This window comes from Elgaria multicarinata, chromosome 8 (assembly GCF_023053635.1).
Source record: "Elgaria multicarinata webbii isolate HBS135686 ecotype San Diego chromosome 8, rElgMul1.1.pri, whole genome shotgun sequence".
Taxonomy (NCBI): domain Eukaryota; kingdom Metazoa; phylum Chordata; class Lepidosauria; order Squamata; family Anguidae; genus Elgaria; species Elgaria multicarinata.
In genome coordinates, this window is record NC_086178.1 from 71,423,897 (window position 1) to 71,437,397 (window position 13,501).

A 13,501-nucleotide genomic window follows, 5' to 3' on the forward strand; every position below is an offset into this window, starting at 1 on the left:
GATGTGCTTCCTAAAACATTGCATGACGGGGCTGATTGTCAGTGAAACTTTAGCTTTCCAAAATATTCACGAGACACCACTACAATCAAATTTGCATGAAATACACAAAGACTCGCTGTTTCTTTTCCTAAAAGGTAGAAACAGGTGTGCGCAAAGTTTTTAATCACACCAGCAGTTAACTATTTGGCAAAACAACTGGATAAAGTTGCTTCATTTGGGCCATCTTTGCCCAACATCACCATCAAAGGGAAGAAACGGCAACACAGATATTCCTTCTGTTGCTAACTCTAGTTTTTAGTCATCTTTTCTTGATCTCAAACCTCGTGCTCCCTGCTACTCAAAATGCATTCTGGGGCTCAGTTTATTGAATCGGTCATCAAATGGAATGGATTCACTTCTATGTAGTTTTGTGACAGCTGAAAGAGCTTATGAGGATATAATAGTGCTTGATTAACAAGAACACCTCTGATATCATAGTTCTAGGTGTATCTGCAGGGTACACCTAGTTCTGCAGGAAACTTTTCCTTCTCCATTTCAATATTTTTAGCAAGAACCACAGGATATGTTCTTTAAAAAGGGAACAGTGTGGAACACAATCAGCAAGTCCCTGCTATTCTTTACCATTCATTATGCAGATAAATAGGTGGACAACCTCCAGTAGAAATGCATGCAGAAAACATAATGAGCAAAAAAGGAAGAAGTGGATAATGGCAGTGATTAGCATTAAGAGCCAGTGTGGTTAGAACGTTGGACTGGGAGTTGGGAGATCTGAGTTCTAGTCCCCACTCAGCATGGAAGCTCACTGGGTGACTGGGCCAGACACAGACTCTCAGCCCAGCCTACCTCACAGGGTTGTTGTTGTGAGGATAAAATGGAGAGGATTATGTATACACCGCCTTGAGTTCCTTAAGGAGAATAAAAGGTGGGACATTAATGTAATAAATAAATAAATAAATAAAGAACTACATTTTTTCTTTTTTTCAAGACTCCTTTAGAGCCAAATTCTGTAAGCAGAAAGGATCTAGTAAAATTGGCTGTAATCTCAAAATATTCCATCAAATTCATTCCCATTCATTTCAATGTGAGTTGCATTGGAGTGGTACAGCAAAGGTCAGGCTCCCTGATAAGTTCTGCACCCAGTTTCACCAAACATGCTGTAAGATATGCTATTGAAAGGTGTATGCATTACAGGGGTTTTAAGAGATACAATGGAACACCAGCCAATCAGAAACTGGCAGCAGATGACATGAATGTTCTTGTTTTAAAATGCTCAGTTGTCATCGCTGGCTAATGGTCTTAATACCAGTCTGCCCTTTGTGCAGAAAAAAACTATTGTTAGTCTGCCATAGTGTGCATTTCATCAGCTTCCCCAGAGCAAAATGTGTCTCTGCTGAAAAGTGGCTGTAATGTCTACCCTGCTAATCTTGGAGTTAACCGATATGATCCCTAATATGGCACAGCCCAAAGCCAAAGCTTTAGAACATCTGAACAAACAAGAAAAGCTTTGCTTGAGTGAGGAAAAATATGGGAAACATAACAATGAATTATTATTATTTTATTTTGTTTTTTAAAAAAAACATTTTTGGATTGAAAAAGAATAAAACAACTTCTCTGGAATGTGAAATGCAAGACTCAATTTCTCCCAGACAAGGCTGGAACATGGAAGGGGGATAAAAAAAACAACCTTCTAGATTCTGTATTAAGTTCCTCTTGAAGGTAGATCACCATGTTTCTTGAAGCTCCACAGCAGCTAGGAATGTCAGGGTGTGAAAATCATTTAAATCACAGCCATCAGAGCACAGTCTTACCATGGTATACTGCATGCGCTTGCCAACTGCGGTTGGAGATACAATACTAAAATGCTAAACCTGTTAGATCTGAAGGACAGCAGATGGACAGTGTTATTGCCATGGCAGGGAAAAGGGTCAGGCAAGTCCTCATTCCATCCAACCAGGCACTAATCTAGATTATAGTTACAGTACCTTTCTGGCTTTATATAACATGTACCCACTCCAAGAGTTGATTCATAGTCATTTCCTTTCCAAACACTAACCATTGTGATTTGCATGGACTGATTAAAAGTACCACTTTGAGAGCACAATAATGAACCACATTTTCCTTAAGAGTTCAGCTATTAAGGAGTCCATAGCATAGTACAGCACAGTATTTTCCCCTCCCCCATTCCTACAGTATAAGAAGACTTTTGAGTAAACATGCATAGTAGGTTTTTTGGCACTCCAGGTGAAATATTGAAATGGTATCTTCTTTTTATACCAGATACTGGAACTCTTGCGCCTATTGGCTTTTCAATCTTTATCCTGCTTGACTCTATGATTTATTTAGTCCCTGTAGGGCCACCTTCATGTTCTATTGTCTCCATAACTGAGTAGCCAGTCTCCACACATATTTCCACCTTGTCTCCTAGGAACATAGGAAACTGACTTACACTGAGTCAGACCACAAGTCCATATAGCTCAGTTTTGTCTTCACTGGCTGGCAGCTGCTCCCCGGAATTTTCGGCAGGAATCTTTCCCAGCCCTACCTACCTAGAGACACCAGGTATTGAACCTAGGATTTTCTGGATGCAAAGCATGTGCTCTACCTCAGAACTACACCGCTTCCCTGCGGTGCAACATACCCTAATATATACAGTTGAATGCAAAGACCTAAGAACCAGGACTATAACTGCCTAGCCCAGAAATATCTCAACAATATTTCTACCCCCTCAACAAAGGCAATAAAATCTTAAATATTTATCTATCATGAAATAGTAGTTATTTCAAAATAAAGTTAACAAAATAAAGACAACAAAAAGAATGTACATAATAATAAATCAAAATCACTGAAAAAGCAAAGAAAGGAATTTACTAATTATAAATCTCTAACTGGCATGCTTATGGAACATCTACAGTAAAATGGACTAAGTAGAACCTCAATACCTAATAAAAATTAAAAAAATACAAGTTACACAGCATACTCTATGAACTATAAGACATTTTATTATTCTAGATGGTAATTACAAGTGCATAGTGTTTCTTTACCACTACAGAAGCACAGAATTCTACTCTGATACACCTTGTCACATGTACAGAATGTATTCTTCTGATAAACTCTGGGTTGACGGATTTGAGGAAGTGTGTGTTTGTGTGTGCGCAATCATGTATCTAAGAAATGGGACAATGACAAGGCAAATAGTTGAGATGTAATAAACATGTAGTGGCAGGGAACATATTCAGGGAGAAGGGGGGGCTGTATGATCCAAAAAGTGCAATGCAAATATGTCAGATCAGTATTCATCCAACAAGAAACAGCACCTGGGTATATATTGTAAGCCTTTGTTAAACTATGGCAGTCACTAACAGCAAAGCACACAGCCTCTAGCTCTAAACACTTTGGGGAGATATCTTTCTCTTTCTTTCTTTCTTTCTCTGAACTAGTTTTACATTTGTTGCCAAAAGCCCATGCCAGGTGTAAAGTCCACAGTCAGGCTTTTCACCGCTTTGAAAGAACATTTCTTCCTTCTCACTTTATCCAAATACCTAGAGGCAAGCACCAGTATGGATTCCTGCCTGCCTTCACCCCTGTCTCAGCACGTCCCAGCCCTCAAGTGCTCAAGTAAGTATGTCAGGCTTATCCTTGCTCCTGTAAAGAATTAGTCAACAACAGCAAATCACACTGCCAGAATGCAAGTTTCAACTTGGATAGGCTACATACATTAACTCTTGCTTGAAATTAACTGCAGCAGTTCCTAAAATGTTGTATTTAAAAGGAGGCAAGACTCCTTCCATGGAATCCTGGAGAACTTCTCCCAGTTAAAGTAGACACTAGCTGTGTTTGCATGTAACATGAAGCCATGGATTATGTTAACCATGTTTTTAGCCATGAAATGTCTACAGATGAGCAAAACAAACTGTGGCTTGTTTTCCCTTTTTCTGGTTTGTTTCTCTCCCACCCATTTCAGAGTGGTATCATTTTCAGGCTGCTCTTGTGGAGCACCTCTATTTCAGGGTGAACAGCAACACAAATAAGCCAGGGCTAAGCCACAGCTCTGGGTTCAGACAACACAACAAGCCATGGTTGTGTTATCTAAACAATGCACACAGCCTCCTCCCTATTTACATAAACATTCTCATGAACAGTCTTCCTTACATGTTGCTAATTTATGCGGGGGATGAAAAATGAAATTTTCACAAGGTGAAAATGAAGCAACAGAAAGTAATATAGAATTTTTAAAAATCTCCTACTTAAATATAGATGGATAAGCTGAAATATAAGCATTGGCATATCTTAGTTACCAAACTAGAGACCCATCTTGAATGCTGAATGATGCCAAGATTTTTTGCTGAACAACTGGCAAAAGTAAACAGGGAACAGCACCAGAACTCCAGTTATTTGATATATTAAGATCAATGCGGACTTTAAATAGAACCATTTGCCCTAACATTATCCTATTGAATTGACCTTACCAAGAGCCAGCCATATTCAATAGAGATCAACATCTATTGTTGACAACCCAAACAGACATTACTTAGTGTAGGTGCAGCCGGGGGAGGCAATCCAGATCAGGACCCTAGCATGGGAGGTAAGGGTACATTTAGTATCTGTGTCGGGCTCCCTTATGGCGCGCCTTTTCTGCAGCTCCGGCCTGAGGCCGGGGCTGCAGAACGTCTAGAGACTTCCATGGCTTTTTGCAGCTACTCGCCTCGCGAGTAGCCACAAAAAGCCGTGGACTGGGCACAGCGCTGGGGGGGGGACACATGGAGGGAGAAGGGAGCACAGACGACACGGGACACACGGAGGGAGAAGGGAGCACAGACGACACGGGACACACGGAGGGAGAAGGGAGCACAGACGACACGGGACACACGGAGGGAGAAGGGAGCACAGACGACACGGGACACATGGAGGGAGAAGGGAGCACAGACGACACGGGACACACGGAGGGAGAAGGCATGGGAAGGGAACAGGACCGGATTGGGGGGGTTTAAGTTAAAAAAAAGTTAAAACCTTCTCCAGAGTCTTCGGGCCGCACGTGGCCCCTTTAACAAACAAACAAAAATGGCCGATGCTGCAGGGCTTCCGTCGTCCCTGCGCCTCGGCCGTCTAGGAGGCTGGGCGGCACGCATTAAAGTTAGCGCGCCGTCGCCCCGCCTCCCTGCCGGCTTATCCCGGCAGGTCTAGCAATGCCCATAGATTTCAAGTAATGTTTGGTTTGGCCCTGCGGTAGCCAGGGCAGAGAGCCTTAATGTTTATGGCATCTTTGGATATATTGAAATGCCAGAATGACAGAAAGTGAAAAATATTTTATTATTATTATTAGTGTCTTTTGTCATTGCTGATTGCCTCAAGCTGCTGGGCCTATGCACCGTAAAAGCCAAGATGCTGACTTAGAGGGATGCCTGACTTAGAGGGATGCCTGCACAATCCTATGCATGTTTAGATAGAAATAAATTCTACCACTCCCAGCATGCCTCTATGCTATCTGGAGCATGTTGGGAGCTGTAGGACATATTTCTATCTAAACATGCATAGGACTGCACCCTAAAGGAAGAAGAAGAAAAAGGTTTTAGAGGCCACCTTGTTGAAGTGAATAATTCCTTTTGCTTCAGTGGAAAGGAGGGGAGTCTGAATGTTGTATTGGTTTCTTTCTTTCTTTTTTAAATCTGCACATTACTATAGAAATGGGACAGAACAGATTTAAGAATGACATTGTAGAAGTGGAGTGAACCAAAATTAGAGATTCATCACAAGAGACAGAAATCCCACGTCCTTAGCAGGGCTTTCTTCTTCCAGTTTCTTTGCGGGTTTACAATGGGCTTCTTCAGATGTTGAATAAAAGCAAGATAAAGCTCAAAATGTGTGCGGGAGATGCTCTGGAGGTTGCCAGTGTCATGTAAATGACCCACAAACTTCTGTGAGTGGCCAATCACAAGTATACAATAAAAGCCTCATGGAGAAATGCTCTTAGACAAATCTATTCATCCCAAGCCGAAAGGCAGCATTGCTGCCTTAACCCTATGTGGTTCACATTAGTTCACAGAGCATGCCAACCAAGTGTCAAGAACAAGAGGAATATCAGAATGCCTATGTTCAGCTTCATAGAACCCTCCTACATTTTTTCCAGCCCCTCAAAATGGAAGCCAGAGGAAACCACCACCCTACTTCCACACACACCACTTATTCTGTCTGTAAATAACCAGATATCTTAACTTCAGCAAAACGAACAGGAAAATGTAGGACGTTAAGAATGATGAAATGTCCACCTAAGAACAGTGTCTATTTTACTTCATGTCCTCAGACTAATTCTACTGTGCAGCCAAAGCGAAGTGCTACCAATAATACTAAGAATTTTATTCTTTTACTTCATTAGTATTTTTTCCACATTTGCAGCAAAATATTGGATTGGGAAATATTTGCTAGATCCACAAATCTAAAGCAACAGCTGCGAAAATTGAGCATATGCACTTCAAATGAAACCCTGCTCATTCTGCTTACTGCTAGCATGTACACGATGAAAGATTCAGGCTTTTGAAAGTTATTACGGGCAAGTTAATAATGGCTATTCCCAACTTAGTATTGTGTCACTATTTGGAAAGAGGTTTGCTGGGAAACTTCCAAAATCTGTGACATAATAGGATATTTCACTACACCATGCCGTATAGACGCATTAGTATAATGCATGGCTGTATTTTAACACTGTTCATTACTATTAATATCAAACAAGTGAGCTCTGGAATGAGCTGAGACAGAGAGAGAGAGAATAAGGAAGTATGCTGTTTAGCTGACAAGATGTTGAATATTTTGAAAAAAACAGCTTAGCCAAAAATGAAGAATGAAGAATGCTGTGAGAGGCTCCCTCCCCTACATCTATCTATGACTGTGTATCGCTTGCTGCTCAACTGCCAGCCATTATGCATACCCCTTCCTCCTCCAGTTACTCCACAGAAGATAAAAAGGAGTGTAGAAGATGAGAAAATGAAAGTGCAGAGGGGGAAAAGACTTCTGTGCTGAACCTCCAATCTTTGATCACAAACCCAAACTCTGTAGCTGGAATATTCACATATATTTTTACAAATTTAATTAAGTCTCCTGATTGTTTCAAAATCTAAGGGGTTTGAAGAATTTCAAATGGTTCCTAGCTACTTCTCTTTACTGAACTCAGTTCATCTTCTTTGTGTTATTCATGTCTGGCAATACCCTCAGCAGTGGTGGATTTCAAAGAGGAGCAGATAAGATGTGCTAAGTATTTTCTCCCCCCACTCCCTCTCTTACCCCTACCAACCCATCCAGGTGACCAAATTACCTAAGGTAAACTCTCTCAACCTAGAATAGCTTGGCAATCTATTAATAAAGAGGATTTTATCACACATGGAGACACCTAGAAGAACCAAACAGAACCAAATAGCAATCCCTTTTACATCACCCAATTTAAATCTAGTGGTTTCCATGCCATGCTTCCATTATTATTATTATTATTATTATTATTATTATTATTATTATTATTTATTTATTTATTTATATAGCACCATCAATGTACATGGTGCTGTACAGATTACACAGTAAATATCAAAACCCTGCCGCATAGGCTTACAATCTAATAAAGTTGTAGTAAACAATAAGGAGGGAAAGAGAATGCAAACAGGCACAGGGTAGGGTGAAGGTAACAGTATAGAGTCAGAACAAACTCAATATTTAAAAGCTATAGGGAAAAGAAAAGTTTTTAGCTGAGTTTTAAAAGCTGTGATAGAGTTTGTAGTTCTCAAGTGTTTTGGAAGAGCGTTCCAGACGTAAGGGGCAGCAGAAGAAAAAGGACGAAGCCGAGTAAGGGAAGTGGAGGTCCTTGGGCAGGCGAGAAGCATGGCATCAGAGGAGCGGAGAGCACGAGCAGGGCAATAGTGTGAGATGAGAGAGGAGAGATAGGCAGGAGCTAGACCGTGAAAAGCTTTGAAGGTCAACAGGAGAAGTTTATATTGGATTCTGGAGTGAATTGGAAGCCAATGAAGAGATTTCAGAAGTGGAGTGACATGGTCAGAGCGGCGGGCCAAGAAGATGATCTTAGCGGCAGAGTGATGGACAGAGACCAGCGGACTGATGTGAGACAAAGGAAGGCCAGAGAGAAGAAGGTTGCAGTAGTCCAACCGAGAGATAACCAGTGCGTGAACGAGAGTCTTGGCAGAAGAGACAGACAAAAATGGTCGAATCCTGGCAATATTATACAGGAAGAAACGACAGGATTTAGCTACTGCCTCGATATGAGGAATAAAGGAGAGCGAGGAATCAAATATAAAGCCAAGACTACGAGCTTCCTTGACCGGAGTAAGCGTGACATCGTTGACAGTAAGAGAGAATGAGAGGTGAGGAGAAGGTTTAGGAGGAAAAACAAGCAGTTCAGTTTTTGCCATATTAAGTTTCAAACGACGATGAAGCAGCCAGGCTGAGATATCTGAGAGACATGCCGAGATACGATCGTGAACATCAGGAGAAAGTTCCGGAGATGAGAGATATAATTGTGTATCATCGGCATACAGGTGATATTGGAGACCATGAGATTTAATAAGCTTACCCAAGGGCAGCATGTATAAAGAAAACAACAACGGGCCAAGCACCGAGCCTTGCGGAACCCCTACTGAAAGGGGAAAAGAGGAGGATGAGCTGCCGTTAGCCGACACGCTGAAAGAGCGACCCTCTAGATAGGAGGCGAACCAGGTATAGACAGAGCCACAGAGTCCAAGGTCATGGAGGGAATCTAAGAGAAGATCGTGATCAACCGTGTCAAAGGCTGCAGTTAGATCAGGGAGAATAAGAACAGAATAATGGCCTTTAGACTTGGCAGTAAGAAGATCATTGGTGATCTTGGTAAGGGCTGTTTCAGTGGAATGCAAAGGACGGAATCCAGATTGAAAGGGATCCAGAGCAGAGTTACTAGAGAGAAAGTCAAGACAACGAGAGTAGACCACACGTTCCAGGATCTTTGAGACAAGGGGCAACAGAGAGACAGGTCGGTAGTTAGACAGAGATAGTCGATCAATAGTGGGTTTTTTGAGAAGGGGAGAGACTGTAGCATGTTTAAAAGCAGAAGGAAATGAACCAGAGGACAGAGAAGAATTAATGATGTGAAGCAAGGACGGGAGGATAGCGGGGATAAGGTACTTTAAAGGTACTTTTGCAGGGTGATGACTGGCCTACAGAACAGTCATACCTGACTGAGGGCTTATTTGTAAGCGATATATATATTTTCCACATAGCAACCGATTGTTAAGTTGACAGTTGGGTAGTAAACATGAAAGGAGGTTTGCTCTACAGAACTCTACACACTTTTTTCTGGATCTGTCATCTAGCCACCATCTAAAGAAGGGGCTGGCTCTTGTGTTTGGTTTGTTTAACATTTCCACGCTGAGACAATCTGAGATAAATTTGGCTGTTGGGAGTATGATAAATAAATAAAAATGTCTGGGCCAATTTTACTTTGAGAAGGAAGAGACCCAGATACTAGGAAATTCCAGGGAATTATCTATTGCAGGTTGTTATACTTTGACTCTCACAATTTTAAGATCACACAACTCTATCTAATGAAGTCACCTAACAAAGGAGTCCTCTCAGTGTACCTTGCCAGCTCTTGCCAATGAGTGATAAATGTATAATGACCAATGAATCACCCCGCAGGAAAACTTGAAAGCCAAACTATCGAGTGAAGCAACCTTTCCTGGACACTAGCACTTCAGACCACATTCCTCATGTGAAATCAGAAGCAAAATATTCTTTGCAAAGAAAAAAACCGCAAGTCAAAGGGAGGTCTATGCTACAAACCATCTCCTTGCTATGCTAGCATTCCATGAGGGTGATTTTTATTTTTACACAATCAGGTATGAAACTCACCAACTACTTTCTGGACTGGCTGCAGTCCAGGAAAACTGTACTACATGACCAGGATCAGCTCTAGGTTTGAGGTGGCCCTGGGTAAAGTGCCCTCCGGTGGCTCCACTCCTCTATCAGGCTTTTGCAGGCTTGCCTGGTAGCAGCAGCAGGGGGTAGAAGTGGCAGCAGCTGTGTTCTGAGGTGCGGTCCAAGCAGCGCTGGACTGCTGGCTCTAGCCACCATTTTAATTTCCCACAATGCTCCTGACATTGCATCATTCCAGGGCATTATGAGAAACAGAAATGGTGGGTAAACCCAGCCAACTAGCACCATTCAGAGCAGAAGACTGGAAAAAAAATAATTTAACAGACAGCCCAGGGCAGACATTAGCAGTAGTTCTAGAAATACTCCTGAAGCCTGAGCCCAAGGATGCCAGGTGCCACACTGGCCCCTGTACATCGCAACTCTGATATTACAGTTGAGCTCAGAAAAGTCCTCCGCTTTCTGCAGGATGCTTTTATAATGTGCATTTCAGGAGGAGAAGGAGAAGGAGAAACAACACAAACCCCATGATGGCAACTTAGCACTCAGAAACCACTAACCATGGTGGAAAATCTTGGCCTTACTGTTTACTTTTATGATTCTCTATGAAAGTAGCAGACATAGCAATAAATGACATAACTCTAATTACCATTCCATTCATTCATGCAAGTCACTAATATATTCTGCCAGAAAAAATAAACTGTAGAATATTACTGAATGTAAACCATTGAAAAGGCTCAAAGAGGAAGAAGAGGTTAGGGGCTCCTGGTAAATATTTGCCCAGGTTACACAAAATATTCAAACAATGAAACTGGACATTCTGTGGTGATTTTTAAGAGAGTGACTTTTTCAGCAGTTGCATTTCTGCCATTTTAAAAGCAGTGTTGTCCCTCACATATACCTTTCTCCTTTTCTGCTTTGCAGTTCTTTAAAGCCCTACATAGTAAAGGGGAAAATATTCTTCAGAGAGAACTGTATATATCCCCTCTGCTTCCTTCTTTGATATATATTGTGGACACACCTACTCCCTGGTGAGTGAACATAATTCAGCTGCACCCTTTCAGCAGCTGGTCTGTACAGGATGGAGTCATGTGGAACGCAATTTACTACAATTCCTGGCAGCCGTTGGAGCTGCACCTTCAATAAACATTGTTTAAACAAGTGTTCAAACAAAAATGGTTTAGTCTCCAGGTTAGTTAACCTCCACTGAATAGAGAGCTTATGAAAAAATGTATCTGCAACTCTACAACACCCTACACTTCCTTGATTCTTAAAGCAGCACTCTTCCCCATAAATTAAGCAAACTGTTTAAAAATATTTATTTATTTATTTATTTATTTATTACATTTTTATACCGCCCAATAGCCAAAGCTCTCTGGGCAGTTCACAAAAATTAAAACCATAATAAAACAACCAACAGGTTAAAAACACAAATACAAAATACGGTATAAAAAGCACAACCAGGATAAAACCATGCAGCAAAATTGATGTAAGATTAATTAATTAATTAATTAATTGATGTAATAACTTTCCATTCTGCCAAAGACCTATCCTTTAAGAAACAATCATATATGCTAATACTGCTTGGAGTCTTCCCATGCAAGACCTATCTAGGCCAGTGTTTTGTTCACATTATGTTCAACCAGATGCATATGAAAAGACCATAACAGGACATGAATTCAACAGCAATCTCTTGGTCATATTCACTTGTGACTGGTGTACATAGGCACCTCCAATAATGGAGGGTAGCTTATAGCCTTCAAGACTAGTAGCCACTGATAGCCTTATCCTCCATGAATTTGTCCAATCCCCTTTTAAAGGCATCCATGCTGGCAATCATCACTACATCTTGTGGTAGCAAATTCCTTAATTTAACTATTCAGCTTTATTGGTTTACCCTTATATAGCAAAATATAGGTATTGGTAAACTTGGAGTGACTCCAAGAATTGCAGAAGATAAAAGAAATCTCAAGAAACAAACACTAGCAAGGCAAAAACAAAAAAGCTCTAAATCAGCAACATAATAACTAAGGCCACAGCTAGACCTAAGGTTTATCCTGGGATCATCCGGGGTTCGCCCCTGCCTGAGCACTGGATCCCCTGTGTGTCACCTAGATGAACAGGTTTTACCCCTGGACGATCCAGGGATAAACCTTAGGTCTAGCTATGGCCTAAATGGCATGAGATGCTGAGTGGATGAGAGAGAGAGAAACTGTTTTAAGTTTTAATTGTAAATCATCTTGGGAACCCCATTTAGGCTGAAAGGCAACTCAGAAATTTATAAATGCATACGTACAACTGGGTTGAATAGAGGAATAGAATGGAGTGGCTGGGACAGGCGGACAGAGACACACAGATATATAAAGGGTAGAAAGAACCACTGTTTGGATCTTTGTTCACACTGAGAACCAAGTGTTATTTTAGAAGTTTTATTTTATGTTTTCAGGGATGTGAAAAATTGATAGAGAAAGCCAAGATTTTGAATGTAGCTGGGCTTCAGTGCTTCTGGGGGTAAACCCCAAAATGAGTGAGAATGCTAATTTCTGGAAGAGCTATATCGTGTTGCACAAGTGGTACCATTGAGTTTAGCCACACATTGCTTGCAATTAGCTCTGCTGGCTGTGCATAGAAGAGACTGATTGGATACTGCTCCAAGTATCCACCTCAGCCCCCAACCCCCGAAAGGTACTGTATTTCTTCGATTCTAAGACGCACTTCCCCCCCCCCACCATATAAACATCTCTAAAAACGGGGTGCGTCTTAGAATCGCAGGTCATTTATTATTTCTTAGAATCAAAGCTTTTTTTCTGTTGGTGGTACTGAAATTAGTGTACAATCGATGGCGTCTTACAATCGAAGAAATACGGTAACAGCAAAGAGAAGAGTTCCTGCTCTTTCTAACTCAGAACCTATTTAGTGTGTAACATTTTTTTCAATGCAGGATGGATGGATGGATATATATATACCAGGGCAACTGCTGTTACCTTTTCTCATTCCACAGGTTGGAAGGGACTGTGGTTGGGAAAGTAGTTTGCTGTGTTGTTTATCCTGAATATTACAAATTAGGTTCTGTAACCGTGCTGTAAACCATACTGAACTTGTAATATTAAGAGATGTTAAACCCCTGTTGTTGGTTGGGGTTGGCTGAAGTGGAGAGATTCTTGAAACAATATTGCAGGTTGGGCTGAGAAAGTCATATACAACAGCCCTGCAGTATAGTTTATTGTTGTACCTCTATTACTTACAGTAGCCCTGCAATGCACTCCTCTGCTATATTTCAAGCTAGACATGAGACTACTTAAATTGTGCCCTCAAACTCCACTCTCCATTGCACTTGCAAAAGTTCAAAATAAATAAATAAATCAAGTAAATTTTGCACAAGAAATAAGACCCAGAGCACAGACTCCTGAACTTGATGCTAACTTTCAAGCTCCTCATCCACAGGATCAAGTAACGCCATACACACCAGGAATAGACTGCAACATTTTGTTGCAGCATCCCACTTGTTTTCATTCATTTGTGCATTTTATATTTGTAAAGAGAAATAAGAAGAAAATCAATCTCAGCCATTACTTCAACAAAAAAATCTTTGCAGACACTGGAA

General features: G+C 41.1%; 1 protein-coding gene across 8 annotated transcripts in view; it reads right to left on the reverse strand.

The window, feature by feature from the left end:
• The window catches only part of FGFR2 (fibroblast growth factor receptor 2), a 131,195-nt gene that overhangs the window by 59,981 nt on the left and 57,713 nt on the right, over window positions 1-13,501 (reverse strand). The gene's annotated exons all lie outside the window — the stretch shown is intronic.